The sequence below is a fragment of the Zingiber officinale genome, chromosome 10B, assembly GCF_018446385.1.
Source record: "Zingiber officinale cultivar Zhangliang chromosome 10B, Zo_v1.1, whole genome shotgun sequence".
Taxonomy (NCBI): Eukaryota; Viridiplantae; Streptophyta; class Magnoliopsida; order Zingiberales; family Zingiberaceae; genus Zingiber; species Zingiber officinale.
In genome coordinates this window covers 63,065,994-63,083,513 of record NC_056005.1, presented here as the reverse complement: position 1 = coordinate 63,083,513, position 17,520 = coordinate 63,065,994, and the positions used below count along the sequence as shown (strand labels likewise).

At 42.2% G+C, this 17,520-nt stretch overlaps 1 pseudogene; it reads left to right on the top strand.

The window, feature by feature from the left end:
• Positions 1-318: 318 nt before the first annotated feature.
• Positions 319-4,203, top strand: LOC122029164 (annotated as a pseudogene).
• Positions 4,204-17,520: the final 13,317 nt, after the last annotated feature.

Below are 17,520 nucleotides of genomic sequence, written 5' to 3'. Positions count from 1 at the left end.
ACATCTAGATTGATCAATGTGAGGCATAGACCGTGTCATCCTCTGATCAATCTAAATCCTGAACTCCAAGTAGACTCACTAAATCAAATGAGCTCAATATCTCATATTGACTCATTTGGGCATGGCCATGCACTTCGTGGTCTCACTCTATCAAGAATACCGATGTCACTCCCGTCATATAGGAGGGATAGATCCCATCTACATCACTCACATCGCTCTGCATAATTCGTTACATACCCAGTAATCGCCTTTATAGTCCACCCAGTTACGGGTGACGTTTGACGAAACCAAAGTACATAACTCCTTATGTAGGGAACCATGGTGACTTCAGGTCTAAGGACTAGTAGTCATACTAATAGGCACATGAGAAAGTATATGACACTCATATAATGATCCAGGATACTTTCTCATGGCGGGTCATTCAGTATACATTCTCTAATGCATATCCATGTGTCAACTTGATATCTCTATATCCATGACTTGTGAGATCAAGTCATCGAGTTGACCTACATGCTAGTCTTATTGCATTAACATTGTCCCTGAATGTTAATACTCGACTAGGAATGATTAAGAGTAGTGTTCCCTATATCATCTCACTATGGATTCAACCAATCGATTGATATAGGTAAGAACCTTCTACTCAAGGACGTTATTATACTTAGTTTATTTGGCACCAATACAAGTAAGTATAATAACCAAAAACCAAATGCCTTTATTTATATAGAATATGATACAACAAGTCCTTAATACAATCATCAAATGATTGGCTCAAGGGCTCTAGCTAACAGAGTTTTCATCCTCAAGTTTTTGAACTTGAGTTGAATTTCCAGTCTGACTTGAGTCAGGCAAGGTTTTGGGGTTAGTCACTTCTTTCAGGACTGTTACTTCCTTTAGAAGTGATTTAATTTTAAGACTCTTTGCCCGATCGCATGGAGGGAGTTGAGAATGTCTTGTATGCGAGCGTGGAGTTGACTTGCTGTCTCTCCGTCCTGTATTTTCAGATTATACAATTTATTAAACAAAAGATCTCTTTTACTTACTTTGGTGTCGGAGGTGCCCTCGTGGAGTTCGATCAGCTTCTCCCAAAGCTCTTTTGCGCTGGAGAACGGTCCAACTCTGTTGAGCTCTTCTTTGGTCAGTCCGCACTGGAGGGTGCAGGTAGATCTGGCATCGGCTTCCACTTTCTTGATTAGTGATGGTTCCCATTTTTCGCAGGGTGTAGGCTTTCCATCTTCGTCGGTTGGTAGTTGCAAGCCCATCTTGATGATCATCCATGTGTCGAACTGAGTTTTGAGGAAGGTTTCCATTCGCCCCTTCCAGTACCCAAAGTCTTCTCCGGAGAAGAGCGGGGGACGAACGGTGCTGAATCCTTCTTGTTGGGCTATAATATGCAAAAATAAAAGAAAAACAGAAATGTCCCAAGACTAAGTCTTGGATTAGCAGTGCGGGAAATAACGTTAAGAAATAACGAACTCGAGTGGTGTTGCACCAGTCTTGAGCAAAAACTGATTCGAAAAAATAATTAGAATATAGCTATTAAGCTAATTCTAATTGACTCCGTAAAACTGAAATATACCACGAAAAAATTGCGTGATCAGTGGTTGCACCAGATCAACACGACCCCACTCTGATACCAATTATTGGATCGAAAGCGCTAGAGGGGGGTGAATAGCGCTCGTGGCTATTTCGTTTCGTATTCGTAAAATACTAATCGAGTTTAAAGCAGCGGAAATAAAAGATAGCAAACGCGAACACAAGTATTTACTTGGTTCGGAGCCTGTAGCGACTCCTACTCCAAGGCCCACGCTCGTTGAGCGTTTACTTTGGGCAACAACTATAATCGTTAAAAGTTTTACAGAAATGCAATACAAATAAAACTATCGTAATCTTATACCGACAACTGAGAAAAGTAGAATTGCACCTTCTGGTTGTCGGGGCGTTGCTTCAACACTTCTGGGTCGTCTTTTGAGCAGCAAATAGTCGAAGGATCGCTTGAGAATTGTTGTTCAAAGCTGCTGCTCGAACCCTCCTTATAAACAGTGTTGGAGGCACCTCCAAGCCTGTCCGAGGCGCCTCGAGGTCGCCGAGTCGCACGCGTGGATCAGCTCTGATCTGGTCGCACCTTATCCCACTGAAGGCGCCTCCAAGCTGCTCCAAGGCGCCTCCAACGCCTGGTCCAAGGCGCCTCCAGTGACCTCCGAGGTGCCTCCAGCGTCTCTGGACAACTGGCTTCGGCTAGCACCCGAGGCACCTCCAAGCCCCATGGAGGCGCCTCGGACACTGTTCATCCGAGGTCTAAATTGCTTCTTTGTTCCTGCAAAATGTGTTAGTCCCAAACACAAACCCTGCAAAACAAAGTTAGCATAGAAACAATATGATAGATATAATTGACAGTCGTCGGACTGTCCGGGTCTGACTTCTAATTTCTATCCGGAAACCCTAGGTCGACTCGACGCCTACTGTTCTCTCCAGGGGGAACGCATCCTCACCTACTCCACTCAGGAGATTTACCTGTTGCCAGTGCGATCCTTCAGATCGACTGGACTTTTGCTCAGCGTTAGAAGCTTCCGGACTTTCAGTTGGACTTCCGCTTCCCAGCTCGTCTAGTCTTTCACCTGGTTCGCGACACTAGGACTTTCCACCTAGGGTTACCCCCTTAGGACTTTTGTCTGAAGCTCTCGACCCGCCAAGACTTTCCGTATAGGGTTACCACCCCCTATGACCTAGGATTACCACCCCCTAGGGTTTTCTACCTGCCTAACCACAACTAGGACTTTCCTGAAACACTCAATTAAGTATGTTAGATCACAAAACAACTTAACTTTGAATTCCTTTGCCATTATCAAAACAATGGGCGATCGTCGGATGCTTCCCGCACCAACAGGTATTACTCTTCATCAGTAGTAGGTTTTCTCCCAGCTTTCCATTTTGTCAGGCTTCTCAGACAGGATCAACAGACAACTAGGGCATTAGTGCCAAATTGATGGCAAGGGGCATTAGTGTCAAAATCAACAACACCTGAGAGGAAAAGGAGGAGAAGACCTAATGTAAGATAATATAATTAAATAATAAATATTATTGGAGAAATAACCTTATAGAATTTTCTAGAATTTTTTTAAAAAAATTTGGGATTTAAATAGAGTCCATATGACATATTTAAGGGAATAAATCTATTAGATTTAGAGAAAGCCTATTTGGATTATCAATTAAGTGAGAGTTGATTAATTTCATTAACCTAAGTTTATGATTAATTAAGCCTAAGTATAAATAATAGGAAACTTAGGTTTTGCATTGATTCTCACCCGATTCCTTTCCCCTCTCCAGTGTGGTGCAATCTCATGTGATCTATTTCCCAGCCATTCATCACCATCGCCAGCTGCCACCAAACTCCATCACCGATATAGCGTGTCCTCTCACTGTCACTCTTCTCTTGTGCTGCCCTCTCCCGTGCCCTTGTTTCTCTATTGCCCTATCGCTATTGTTGTCATGCCTGGGAGGCTAGTGTGGTGACACTGACAACCACTAGATCTCACTTAAGTAGTTTGTTTTTCCTGCTTCCTTCTACGGTATTAGCATATATGCAGCTAGAATCACCAGTAATGTCTTCAGCTTCATTTTGTTTGCCTCACCAATGCCACCAACATTTTGACAAATTGTGAGTAATAAGTTAGCCGAGCAATTTTTGGGGTTGCCCTACATATACTCCCTCTTGATTTGCTTGATTTGCACGTAGTGATCTTAGTGGCTATTGTCGACTCTATTAGTGCCAATTTCTAATTAGTCTATGTGATCCTCTTCATCCTCCATGGTAGATAATTCAAGAAAGCTGAGGATGTCTGCACTACTCTTGGGAGTGTTTGGTGTTCATTTGTGGGATATCTGAGTGTTGCTTCTCACATTTCCATATTTGCTTCTCCATTGCTCATCATTGTAGTTCTTTTGGCCTTTAGTCATCCGTCACTAAAATTTTGATTTGTCATGGCTCTTCTTGTTAGAATTTGGTGATCCAAACAAAGAATGCAGAGTTCATGCCTTTCTATCTTTCACTATCATTCTGTGTATGGGATGTTATTGCATGATTTCTTCATATATATCCAAAATAGAATTGGAACCGTCTTGGGAATTGCACAATTATTACTATATACCTACTATAGCAAAAAATCAGGAGCTAGGTCTGGCGTGTTATTGTTGGCTTTATATTAAGGACTCTCGAGCATTTCGATATAGAGATAGTTCAGGACAATCTATAATTAAAGGAGGGTATTTTCTTCCCTTACTTTCATAGTTCATTGACTTTAGTGTGTGACTTATTATTCTGTTTGATAGTTTTATTTATCTTGACTTTATTCATTCTTGTTTCTTGAGCATGATCTTTTATTGCCTGATCTTGTATATTGATATATTTTGATATCCTTAAAGTCTTGTTATTATCCATGCTATTTATGACTATTTATGCTTGTACCATTATGCTAACGATACTATACCATAGCATAGCTATAGAATATTGAACTAAGTTACTAACTTGATATTATTCATGCATGGGTATTAGTAGGACAATTCCATATTATAGGACATCAAGTATACTACTAGACTTGATTGTTATTTAGGCTCATGCCTAAATGTTAATGAGGTTAGACCCACATTATTATACCCTATAAATCATCATCTCTCATTCATGGTTGAGACAGTCATTAGCAACTGTTGTTATAGTCTGTTGACCATCTCTCCCATTCATGGTTGAGAGAGTCATCAGTGACCCTTGATATATCTTGTCGACCATTATCTCCCATTTATAGTTGAGAGAGTCGTCAATGATCATGATACATATGACTGCCCATGATACATATGACTGCCCATGAGATCTAATCTAATCGTTAAGGCACTAATTAATTAATTAATTATTAAACATGCATCAAATACATAACAATTAATTAATTTATTTATTTGTGATTTAGTCATGGCCCTACTACGATCTTCTCAAGCCAATGAGAAGATCGAGTAGTCAACCTAGGGTCAACAGCTTCTCCAAGCTCCTCCCTTTGACCACCTTGTGTTGCTCGTGCCCGCCTCGGAACTCCGTCTCGTGTGGACCCTCCACCGCTCCAATTTGTACATTACAATTTGAAACTCGAGTTACATTCGAGTCTAAATCTAATTTACAACCAGAATATAAGAGAGAGGCACGACTCGCAGGTCGCGAAAATAAAATAAATTACAAGCACGCACATCACATAACGGCACGCAGGCCGTATTATGAATTACAACACATTGTCCAATCAAATTGGGTCTTTGGGCCATGACTATCACAAATTTAATATATAATCCAAAATTATATATTTTCATAATTTTATATAATTTTTAAATTAATTTTTAAAATTTTTACGAGTAAAATCTCCCGGCGGTCCCGTTTAGCGGTTTCGGCCGCGGAACGGATCCCTTGCGGGGCCAGGGGCAGCGCCCTACCCGCGATCTAACCATCGCGAGGTTCCTTTGCGATCCAACAGCGCCTAAACCCGCTGTCCCAAAGCGATTTGGGCGAGACATTGCCGTTTGGAAAAATCTTCCCGGTAGTTTTAGCGATTTGGGTGCAATCGCGGAGCAAATCCTTGCGGGGTTAGGGGAAATACCCCACCACGATCTAACCATCGTGAGTTGCTCGTTTGCGATCTAATGGCACCCGACCCCGCTGTCCCAAACGAATTTGGGGCAAAACGAAGCCGTTTACAAGAAAACTTTCCGGTAGCCGAAGCCTACAAGTGCCGAGACACTTGTGCTTCGCTTCTACGGAAAAATTACTCATAAAAACTCTAAAAACTTAATTTTTACAGAAAATCACAGAAGGTATATTTTTCATAAAAATACAAACGAACTCGTACAAGTCTTTGCACGTGGCTCTGATACCACTGTTGGGTTCGTCGGGCCGCGAAAACCGCTTTTTCGCGTCGCGGAAACTCCGAGTCACCCAAAGCCGTAGATCCGTGCAAAGATTCGTAAACAAAAAACTTTTCGAAAAACCTTTTCTTGTACGAGTTTGTAAAACCTTAGATCTACACTAGATAAGGGTTATACCTCCGAAGCGTGCCTTTCGCTTATCCCGCTCGTCCAATGAGTTGCCGGATCTCTAGATCGTCAAGCGCCGGTCATCTAGAAGTATCCACACGGACACGTAGGTGGAGAAAACCTCACACAAAGGTGTGCTAGCACCTAGGTGAGATTTGGCCAAGCAAGGAGGAGAGGGAGAGGGAGAGCTTGAGAGGAAGAAGGAGGAAGAAAAATCACACTTGAATGAAAATGAATTCACTCACCTTCACAAAGTGGCCGGCCACTTTTCTTCTCTAGTGTAACTCCCCATTAAATGCAATTAATGTGAAGTTAATAAGAAAATGGCTTTGTAACTTCCATGAGGTGGCATCCATGATGATGTGGAATATCATCATTGGTCCACCTAATGCCAACTCACCAATGAGGTGGCAAAAGGTCAAGTCAAAATTGACCTTTGGTCTTCCTCCTCTAGTCAAGTCAAACTTGACTAAATCTCTACCATGGTTGATCTAATCCAACCATTTGATTCGAGCCAACTTAATATAATGAATCTAATTCATTAAATTAAATTGATTTAATAAGTCATAATCTAAATTAGACTCATTAAATACATGAATCAACTTGAGTCGAATTCAAGTTAACCCAATTAGGATTACTCTTAATCCAATTTGATTCATCAAATGAATCTAATCCTCTTGGTTCATCATATGAACCTAATCTCCATCTAATTGTCCTAAGTGTGTGACCCTATAGGTTCTTGTAACGTTGGCAATGCCCTAAACCCATTTAGGAGCATAAGTAATGAGCGGTATCTAGCAACACATCATTACTACCCAAGTTACAAGAATGTCGAGATCCGACATCACCTTGTGACTACCAATTGTGACTCCTCACAAAATATGTGACATTGTCCTTCAATCCTAGACATCTAGATTGATCAATATGAGGCATAGACCGTGTCATCCTCTAATCAATCTAAATCTTGAACTCCAAGTAGACTCACTCGATCAAATGAGCTCAACATCTAATGTTGACTCATTTGGGCATGGCCATGCACTTAGTGGTCTCACTCTATCAAGAATACCGATGTCGCTCCCGTCATATGGGAGGGATAGATTCCATCTACGTCACTCACATCATTCCGCATAATTTGTTACATACCCAGTAATCGCCTTTATAGTCCACCCAGTTACGGGTGACGTTTGACGAAACCAAAGTACATAACTCCTTATATAGGGATCCATGGTGACTTCAGGTCTAAGGACTAATAGTCATACTAATAGTCACATGAGAAAGTATATGACACTCATATAACGATCCATGATACTTTCTCATGGCGGGTCATTCAGTATACATTCTCTAATGCATACCCATGTGTCAGCTTGATATCTCTATATCCATGACTTGTGAGATCAAGTCATCGAGCTGACCTACATGCTAGTCAAATTGTATTAACATTGTCCCAGAATGCTAATACTCGACTAGGAATTATTTAGAGTAGTGTTCCCTATATCATCTCACTATCGATTCAACTAATCAATTGATATAGGTATGAACCTTCTACTCAAGGACGCTATTATACTTAGTCTATTTGGCACTAATATAAATAAGTATAATAACCAAACAAATGCCTTTATTAATATACAAGAATATGATATACATGAGTCCATACAATCATCAAATGATTGGCTCTAGGGCTCTAACTAACAATCTCCCACTAGCACTAGTGTCAATCAATATAGGCTCTAAGGCCTAAAGACCTAGTGTGACCATCATGCTTCCTCTGTGCCAAAGCCTTGGTCAAGGGATCTGCGATGTTAGCCTCTGTAGGTACTCTGCAAATCTTCACATCTCCTCTATCGATAATCTCTCGAATGAGATGGAAGCGCCGTAGTATATGCTTGGTCCGCTGGTGTGAGCGAGGTTCTTTCGCCTGTGCTATAGCTCCATTGTTGTCACAATAGAGCTCAACTGGGTCAGCGATGTTAGGAACCACCCCAAGTTCAGTAATGAACTTGCGGATCCAAACTGCCTCCTTTGCTGCCTCTGATGCAGCAATATACTCGGCTTCTGTTATAGAATCAGCTACTGTATCCTGCTTCGAACTCTTCCAGCTGACAACACCACCATTAATGCAAAATACGAACCTTGACTGCGATCGGTAATCATCCTGATCGGTCTGAAAGCTGGCATCACTGTAACCCTTTACAGTTAGCTCATCATTGCCTCCATATATCAAGAAATATTCTTTAGTCCTTCGTAAGTACTTAAGAATATTCTTGACCGCTATCCAGTGACTTTCACCTGGATCTGACTGGTATCTGCTCGTCATGCTCAAAGCATACGAGACATCAGGTCGAGTACATAGCATGGCGTACATGATCGATCCTATGGCTGAGGCATAAGGGATCTGATCCATGCGGTCTCTCTCCTCTCTAGAAGAGGGACTTTGAGTCTTCGAAAGACTCACGCCATGTGACATCGGCAGAAATCCCTTCTTGGAGTTCTGCATGACAAACCGAAGGAGTACCTTGTCAATATATGTACTCTGACTTAGGCCAAGCAATCTCTTAGATCTATCTCTATAGATCTGTATCCCTAGAATGCGGGATGCCTCACCTAAGTCCTTCATTGAGAAGCAACTCCCTAGCCAGGTCTTGACAGACTGAAGCATAGGGATGTCCTTCCCAATGAGTAGTATGTCATCCACATACAATATGAGGAAGACAACTATATCCCCTACAACCTTCTTGTAGACACAAGGTTCATCTTCGTTCTTGATGAAACCAAACTGTTTGATTGCATCATCAAATCGAAGATTCCAGCTCCGAGAAGCTTGCTTTAGTCCATAAATGGACCTATGCAGCTTGCATACTCTACTAGTATGCTGTGGATCTACAAAACCCTCAGGTTGTGTCATGTACACATCCTCGAGTAGGTTTCCATTCAGAAACACGGTTTTGACATCCATCTGCCATATCTCATAGTCATGGTAGGCTGCAATAGCAAGCATGATCCGAATAGACTTAAACATCGCTACTGGAGAAAAGGTTTCATCATAGTCAATACCATGAATCTGCTTAAAACCTTTAGCTACCAAGCGACCCTTATAAATAAGTCCATCCATGTCAGTCTTTCTCTTAAAGACCCACTTACACCCAATGGGTTTTACCCCTTCAGGTGGATCAACCAAAGTCCATACTTAGTTGGTGTACATGGACTCCATTTCGGATCTCATGGCCTCTAGCCATTTATCGGAATCTGGTCTCATCACAGCTTCCTGATAGGTGGTAGGCTCATCCTCTATGAGCATAACGTCATCATGGTCAGACAAGAGAAATGAATATCTCTCAGGCTGACGACGTACCCTATCAGACCTGCGAAGAGGTATGTCTACTTGAACCGGTTGTTGTTCCTCAACTCCTTGTGGAACATCATCCACAACACTTTGTGGTTCCAGTTCAATTTCCATCGAGGCATTAGTGTTATTGTTCGCATCTTGAACTTCTTCAAGATCGAACGCGCTCCCACTTGTCTTTCTAGAAACAAAGTCCCTTTCTAGAAAGACTCCAGTCTTTGCCACAACTATCTTGTGCTGACTGGGAATGTAGAAGTAATATCCCTTAGTTTCCTTGGGATATCCAATGAAATAGCACTTGTCGGATTTGGGTCCTAATTTGTCTGAGACTTGACGTCATACGTAAGCCTCACAACCCCAAATCCTCATGAAAGACACCTGGGCATCTCTCCAGTCCATATCCTATATGGTGTCTTTATCATGGCCTTTGATGGAACTCGGTTGAGTATGAAAGCTGCCGTGTCTAGAGCATATCCCCATAGATATGTCGGAAGATCTGTGTGACTCATCATAGATCGCACCATATCTAATAGGGTTCGATTCCTCCTTTCGGATACACCATTCCACTGTGGTGTTCTAGGAGGAGTGAGTTGGGATAGGATCCCACACTCGGCTAGGTAGTCACGGAACTCATGGCTAAGGTATTCTCCACCTCGATCGGATCGAAGTATCTTAATACTCTTGCCAAGCTGGTTCTGTACTTCATTCTTGAATTCTTTGAACTTTTCAAAGGATTCGGACTTATGTGTCATCAAGTACACATCCATATCTACTGAAGTCATCAGTAAATGTGATGAAGTATCTATAACCGCCTCTAGCAGTGACATTGAAAGGGCCACATACATCACTATGTATGAGTCCTAACAAATCAGTCGCTCTCTCGCTGTGCCCACTAAAGGGAGTCTTGGTCATCTTGCCTCGTAGGCATGACTCGCATATCTCATATGATTCAAAATCAAATGAGTCCAACAAACCATCCTTATGGAGCTGGGATAAGCGCTTGTCATTTATATGACCTAAGCGACAGTGCCAGAGATAAGTTTGGTTCATGTCATTTGACTTGAACCTCTTGGTATTAATGTTATAGATAGGGCTCTCAAGGTCTAGAATATAGAGTCCATTTATTAGTGGTGCACTACAATAGAACATATCTTTTAAATAAACAGAACAACATTTGTCTTTTATTATAAAAGAGTATCCTTTCTTGTCTAAACAAGAAACTGAAACTATGTTCTTAGTAAGAGTAGGCACATAACAACAATCATCTAAATTTAGTACAAGCCCAGAGGGCAGAGTTCCTACAGCAACAGCAGCAACCCGTGCTCCATTGCCTACTCGTAGGTCCACCTCGCCCTTTGTCAATGCTCTGCTATTTCTCAGCGCCTGCACATCAGTACAAATGTGAGAAGCACATCCAGTATCTAATACCCATGATGTAGAAATAGATAGTTTGACTTCTATAACATATATACCTGAAGTGGAAGTCTCACTTCACTTCTTCTTAAGATCTTCCAAGTATACCTTGCAGTTCCTCTTCCAGTGCCCGGTCTGACCGTAGTGGAAGCAGGTAGCATCCTTGGCGACCCCTCCTTTAGGCTTCAGTGTCTTGCCTTTGCCCTTGGTTTGGGACTTTCCCTTACCTTTGGGCTTGCCCTTGCCCTTGTGCTTCTGGACCATCAGAATGGGCTTAACCTTCTTAAGGTTAATCTCAGCAGTTCGTAACATACTAAGTAACTTGGGCAGTGGCTTGTCAATCTCGTTTATGTTATAGTTGAGAACGAATTGACTATAGCTATCTGGCAAGGACTGCAAGATAAAGTCAGTGGCCAGCTCTTGGCCAAGTGGGAACCCCAGTCTTTGTAGGTTCTCTATGTACCCAATCATCTTGAGTACATAAGGACCTACAGGAGCCCCTTCTGACATCTTGCACTGAAACAGTGCCTTAGAGATCTCAAATCTCTCATGCCTCGCTTGTCCCTGATATAGTTGGCGAAGATGCTCAACCATATCGTAAGCGCCCATCAACTCGTGTTGCTTCTGAAGCTCAGAGTTCATGGTCGCAAGCATTAGACAAGACACATCTAATGCGTCATCTTGATGCTTCTTGTAAGCATCTTTGTCTGCTCGCGGGGCATTGGCAGGAGGAGCCTCCGGAATGGGCTGCTCTAGAACGTACAGTTTACACTCCTGGGTGAGAACTATTCTCAAGTTCCTGTACCAGTCCAGGAAATTCGCTCCGTTGAGCTTGTCCTTCTCAAGGACAGATCGCAGGGAGAAGGAATTCGTGTTCGACGTCATGGTTATCTACAACAGAAAATTTGCAGAAATAAATATCATATTCTTTAAAACATTTAATTAGGCCTTTAATTAAATGATGCTCCCACTGAATACTATAATTCTTGTGGGACAAGATCCACATCATACTAACCCTTGAGTTAGCTTTGGCTAATACGCCCAAGGCTTAGTATGATCGGTAGGTAACGATTACCAATTACATCTCTATGCAACTCTTGTTTATAGAATAAAATCGTCATTTATATTAAAACTCGAGTTAGCTTTGGCTAATACGCCCGAGAGTTAATATAGATGTGATTTTGACCTATCTTTCCAATTATTGGAAGAATGCCTATATTTGACTCGATCCAACCGAGTAACTATGAATACTCAATCTAATTGAGTTTGTATTCACCCATGCGTTGATAGGCGGGACCAAGATTGTCCCTCCGTACCCTACCAAGATAATATGTATTGCTCTGCTTTGGCAGATTCAACAATACATGTGATCGAGGTATTGATAGGTATCACGGCACAGTTAGGCATTTTAGAGTTGGTTCGATCTAGATCTAATCTAATCGAGAAGGATGCATCTTGTGCACGACTTAGATCTAATCTAATCGCAAGGGTGCATCATGTGCACGACTTAGATCTAATCTAATCGTTAAGGCACTAATTAATTAATTAATTATTAAACATGCATCAAATACATAACAATTAATTAATTAATCTATTTGTGATTTAGTCATGGCCCTACTACGATCTTCTCAAGCCAATGAGAAGATCGAGTGGTCAACCTAGGGTCAACAGCTTCTCCAAGCTCCTCCCTTTGACCACCTTGTGTTGCTCGTGCCCGCCTCGGAACTCCGTCTCGTGTGGACCCTCCACCGCTCCAATTTGTACATTACAATTTGAAACTCGAGTTACATTCGAGTCTAAATCTAATTTACAACCAGAATATAAGAGAGAGGCACGACTCGCAGGTCGCGAAAATAAAATAAAATTACAAGCACGCACATCACATAACGGCACGCAGGCCGTATTATGAATTACAACACATTGTCCAATCAAATTGGGTCTTTGGGCCATGACTATCACAAATTTAATATATAATCCAAAATTATATATTTTCATAATTTTCTATAATTTTTAAAATTAATTTTTAAAATTTTTACGAGTAAAATCTCCCGGCGGTCCCGTTTAGCGGTTTTCAGGCACACGGATCCCCTTGCGGGGACCAGGGGCAGCGCCTACCGCGATCTAACCATCGCGAGGGTTCCTTTGCGATCCAGCGCCTAAACCCGCTGTCCCAAAATGATTTGGGCCGAGACATTGCCGTTTCGGAAAAATCTTCCCGGCGGGTTCGTTTTTAGCGATTTCGGGTGCAATCGCGGAGCAAATCCCCTTGCGGGGTTAGGGGAAGTACCCCTACCCATGATCTAACCATCGTGAGTTGCTCGTTTGCGATCTAATGGCACCCGACCCCGCTGTCCCAAACGAATTTGGGGCAAAACGAAGCCGTTTACAAGAAAACTTTCCGGTAGCCGAAGCCTACAAGTGCCGAGACACTTGTGCTTCGCTTCTACGGAAAAATTACTCATAAAAACTCTAAAAACTTAATTTTTACAGAAAATCACAGAAGGTATATTTTTCATAAAAATACAAACGAACTCGTACAAGTCTTTGCACGTGGCTCTGATACCACTGTTGGGTTCGTCGGGCTGCGAAAACCGCTTTTTCGCGTCGCGGAAACCCCGAGTCACCCAAAGCCGTAGATCCGTGCAAAGATTCGTAAACAAAAAACTTTTTGGAAAACCTTTTCTTGTACGAGTTTGTAAAACCTTAGATCTACACTAGATAAGGGTTATACCTTCGAAGCGTGCCTTTTGCTTATCCCGCTCGTCCAATGAGTTGCCGGATCTCTAGACCGTCAAGCGCCGGTCCTCTAGAAGTATCCACACGGACACGTAGGTGGAGAAAACCTCACACAAAGGTGTGCTAGCACCTAGGTGAGATTCGGCCAAGCAAGGAGGAGAGGGAGAGGGAGAGCTTGAGAGGAAGAAGGAGGAAGAAAAACCACACTTGAATGAAAATGAATTCACTCACATTCACAAAGTGGCCGGCCACTTTTCTTCTCTAGTGTAACTCCCCATTAAATGCAATTAATGTGAAGTTAATAAGAAAATGACTTTGTAACTTCCATGAGGTGGCATCCATGATGATGTGGAATATCATCATTGGTCCACCTAATGCCAACTCACCAATGAGGTGGCAAAAGATCAAGTCAAAATTGACCTTTGGTCTTCCTCCTCTAGTCAAGTCAAACTTGACTCAATCTCTACCATGGTTGATCTAATTCAACCATTTGATTCGAGCCAACTTAATATAATGAATCTAATTCATTAAATTAAATTGATTTAATAAGTCATAATCTAAATTAGACTCATTAAATACATGAATCAACTTGAGTCGAACTCAAGTTAACCCAATTAGGATTACTCTTAATCCAATTTGATTCATCAAATGAATCTAATCCTCTTGGTTCATCATATGAACCTAATCTCCATCTAATTGTCCTAAGTGTGTGACCCTATAGGTTCTTGTAACGTTGGCAATGCCCTAAACCCATTTAGGAGCATAAGTAATGAGCGGTATCTAGCAACACATCATTACTACCCAAGTTACAAGAATGTCGAGATCCGACATCACCTTGTGACTACCAATTGTGATTCCTCACAAAATATGTGACATTGTTCTTCTATCCTAGACATCTAGATTGATCAATATGAGGCATAGACCGTGTCATCCTCTAATCAATCTAAATCTTGAACTCCAAGTAGACTCACTCGATCAAATGAGCTCAACATCTAATGTTGCCTCATTTGGGCATGGCCATGCACTTAGTGGTCTCACTCTATCAAGAATACCGATGTCGCTCCCGTCATATGGGAGGGATAGATTCCATCTACATCACTCACATCCCTCCGCATAATTTGTTACATACCCAGTAATCGCCTTTATAGTCCACCCTGTTACGGGTGACGTTTGACGAAACCAAAGTACATAACTCCTTATGTAGGGATCCATGGTGACTTCAGGTCTAAGGACTAATAGTCATACTAATAGTCACATGAGAAAGTATATGACACTCATATAACGATCCATGATACTTTCTCATGGCGGGTCATTCAGTATACATTCTCTAATGCATACCCATGTGTCAGCTTGATATCTCTATATCCATGACTTGTGAGATCAAGTCATCGAGCTGACCTACATGCTAGTCAAATTGTATTAACATTGTCCCTGAATGCTAATACTTGACTAGGAATTATTTAGAGTAGTGTTCCCTATATCATCTCACTATCGATTCAACTAATCGATTGATATAGGTATGAACCTTCTACTCAAGGACGCTATTATACTTAGTCTATTTGGCACTAATATAAATAAGTATAATAACCAAACAAATGCCTTTATTAATATACAAGAATATGATATACATGAGTCCATACAATCATCAAATGATTGGCTCTAGGGCTCTAACTAACAGATATTGCTAGTAGTTATATGTTGCTGTACATATCTATTGGATTACCTGCTGAGTTCATTGAACTCACCCCGTTGTTACTATTTTTCAGGTTGAGGCCGTCAGGAGAGATTCCAGTCACTAGCCCTTTATCGCGAGGTTTTTCTGTTGTAGGGATCTGTTTTATTTTTGCATCTTATATACTTGTGATGTGAGTTTTGTATTGTGGACTTTATATCGAACACTTGGGTTTACTACTTTTGGTTTTCCGCTGCGGATATATTTTCATTACTTCGTGGATTTTGTCTTTCTTCCTTGTAGTGGAGTAGGATGTTTACATATATCTTCGAGGATTCTATATCGTTATTTCTTTATATAACTGCGTGGATTATTCATATTATATCTGTGTGGAAATGTTGAATATAACTGCGTGGATTGTTTACTATTTGTGTGTATTGTTCCGGCCGTGTGTGGCCGAGGTATAGATATATGTATTCTGGATTCATATTGTCACCCGTATAGGGAAGATGCTGCCGAAATTTCTTCTGGCAGGGACTACCTGGGGCGTGACAATTTATTTGGTATCAGAGCATGGGTTACGATGCTCTGTATTTTATTTTTATCTGATACCAATTTATTTGGTATCAGAGCAAGGTACACGATACTTTCTCTTCGTTTTAGATTTTCGAGGTTTATCTGATACCAATTTATTTGGTATCAGAGCGGATTTCTGATACTTGTTTCTCGTGTTCTGGAGTTTACGAGTTTATCTGGGTGTTTTTGGATTGGTACGGATTTTCGTCGACTTACTCATTTCAGAATTTCGAGGTATTTTGACGAGGTTTTATTAGTTCTATTTGGGGCTAAGCAGCGACAGGATATCTCCAGATGGCAAATAGGTAAATTAGGTAACTTTATAGTTTTTATACCTGTAGTGATATCTGGGTAACATTTTGTTTATAGATATGACACCTACGCGTGTTCCGGTACCGAGACGTGGGTGACTACATAAGAGGCCGATAGATTCTCCTGAGACAGAGTCTTCAGAGAGGTCTGCTAGGGCTGAGCCTGTCCGTCAGGGGCAGACTCCTCAGGTCATTGTGGGTACGTCTGCGTATCAGATCCCGATAGTTCCGACATCAGAGGTACCTACCTCAACTGTACCACCAGTGGTACCACCGTCGACATATTCAGCACCTCCCCCATCAGCTGTACCCGCAGAGTACCCGACACCCGTACTCAGCACCGCAGACACATGTGCCGATTACTACATATTCGGCACCAGTATCGGTAGCACCGGCTGTTTCTTACCCGGTACCACCCACCGTACCTTCAGTGGCCCCTACATATGTCTACTCAGTAGTTCCGCCATCAGTACTACCCATAGGAGCAGTCCCAGTGGTTCTGCCCAGTGCTGCAGCGATTCCCACTAACATAGTTACAGCACGTGCACGGATCCCAGCCTTAGCAGAGTCGGCGAAGAGCCGATTCACATTATTCCGCGGGGAGACTGATCCGAGCATAGCTCAGTCCTGGATTGAGACTATGGAGCGGACATTCTTTTACATGGCCTGCTCCGAGTGGGAGAAGGCCGAGATGGGGCAGAGATCTGGTGGGACACACAGCGCTCCATTATAGGCGACCAGCATATTACCTGGACGAGATTTAGGGAGGCATTCGAGAGTCAGTATTTTCCCCGAGCATATCAGATGACTCTTCGGCAGGATTTTCTTAGTCTGCGGCAGAATAACCGCTCAGTGATGGAGTATAATGCTGAATTTAATCGGTTGGCCAGATTCTGTCCTGAGTTAGTTGCCAATGACAGATCTCGTATGCTTCAGTTTGTCCAGGGACTGGACGGGCATCTTCAGCTAAAGATTTCTGGTTTTAGTAGTTCATCATACAACGAGACACTGGATAGAGCTCTCATGATTGAGTCTACTCATCAGAGAGTGAATGTAGATAAGAAGAGGAAGCAGACTGATCGGACTTCCGGACAGAGCCAGCAGCCACAAACTACGGGACAGCAGCAGAGCAGTCGCACTCAGACGGGTCAGGGTACTTCTGGGGCATCTGGCCAACCCCAGAAGTCAGGATGATCTTCATCTGGACGTTCCCGGTCTACTCAGCGGAACCGGAAACAGTCCACCGGTGACCCTTACTGTACCCGATGCGGATCCCGAGATCACATTGCCTCTGCTTGCTCCTTGGGACAGTCAGTTTGCTATTATTGCAAACTGCCTGGCCACGTCATCTGAGACTGTTCGCTGAAGACTCAGCATGTAGCTTCCGGAGTTTCTGTTGCAGGAGAACAGTT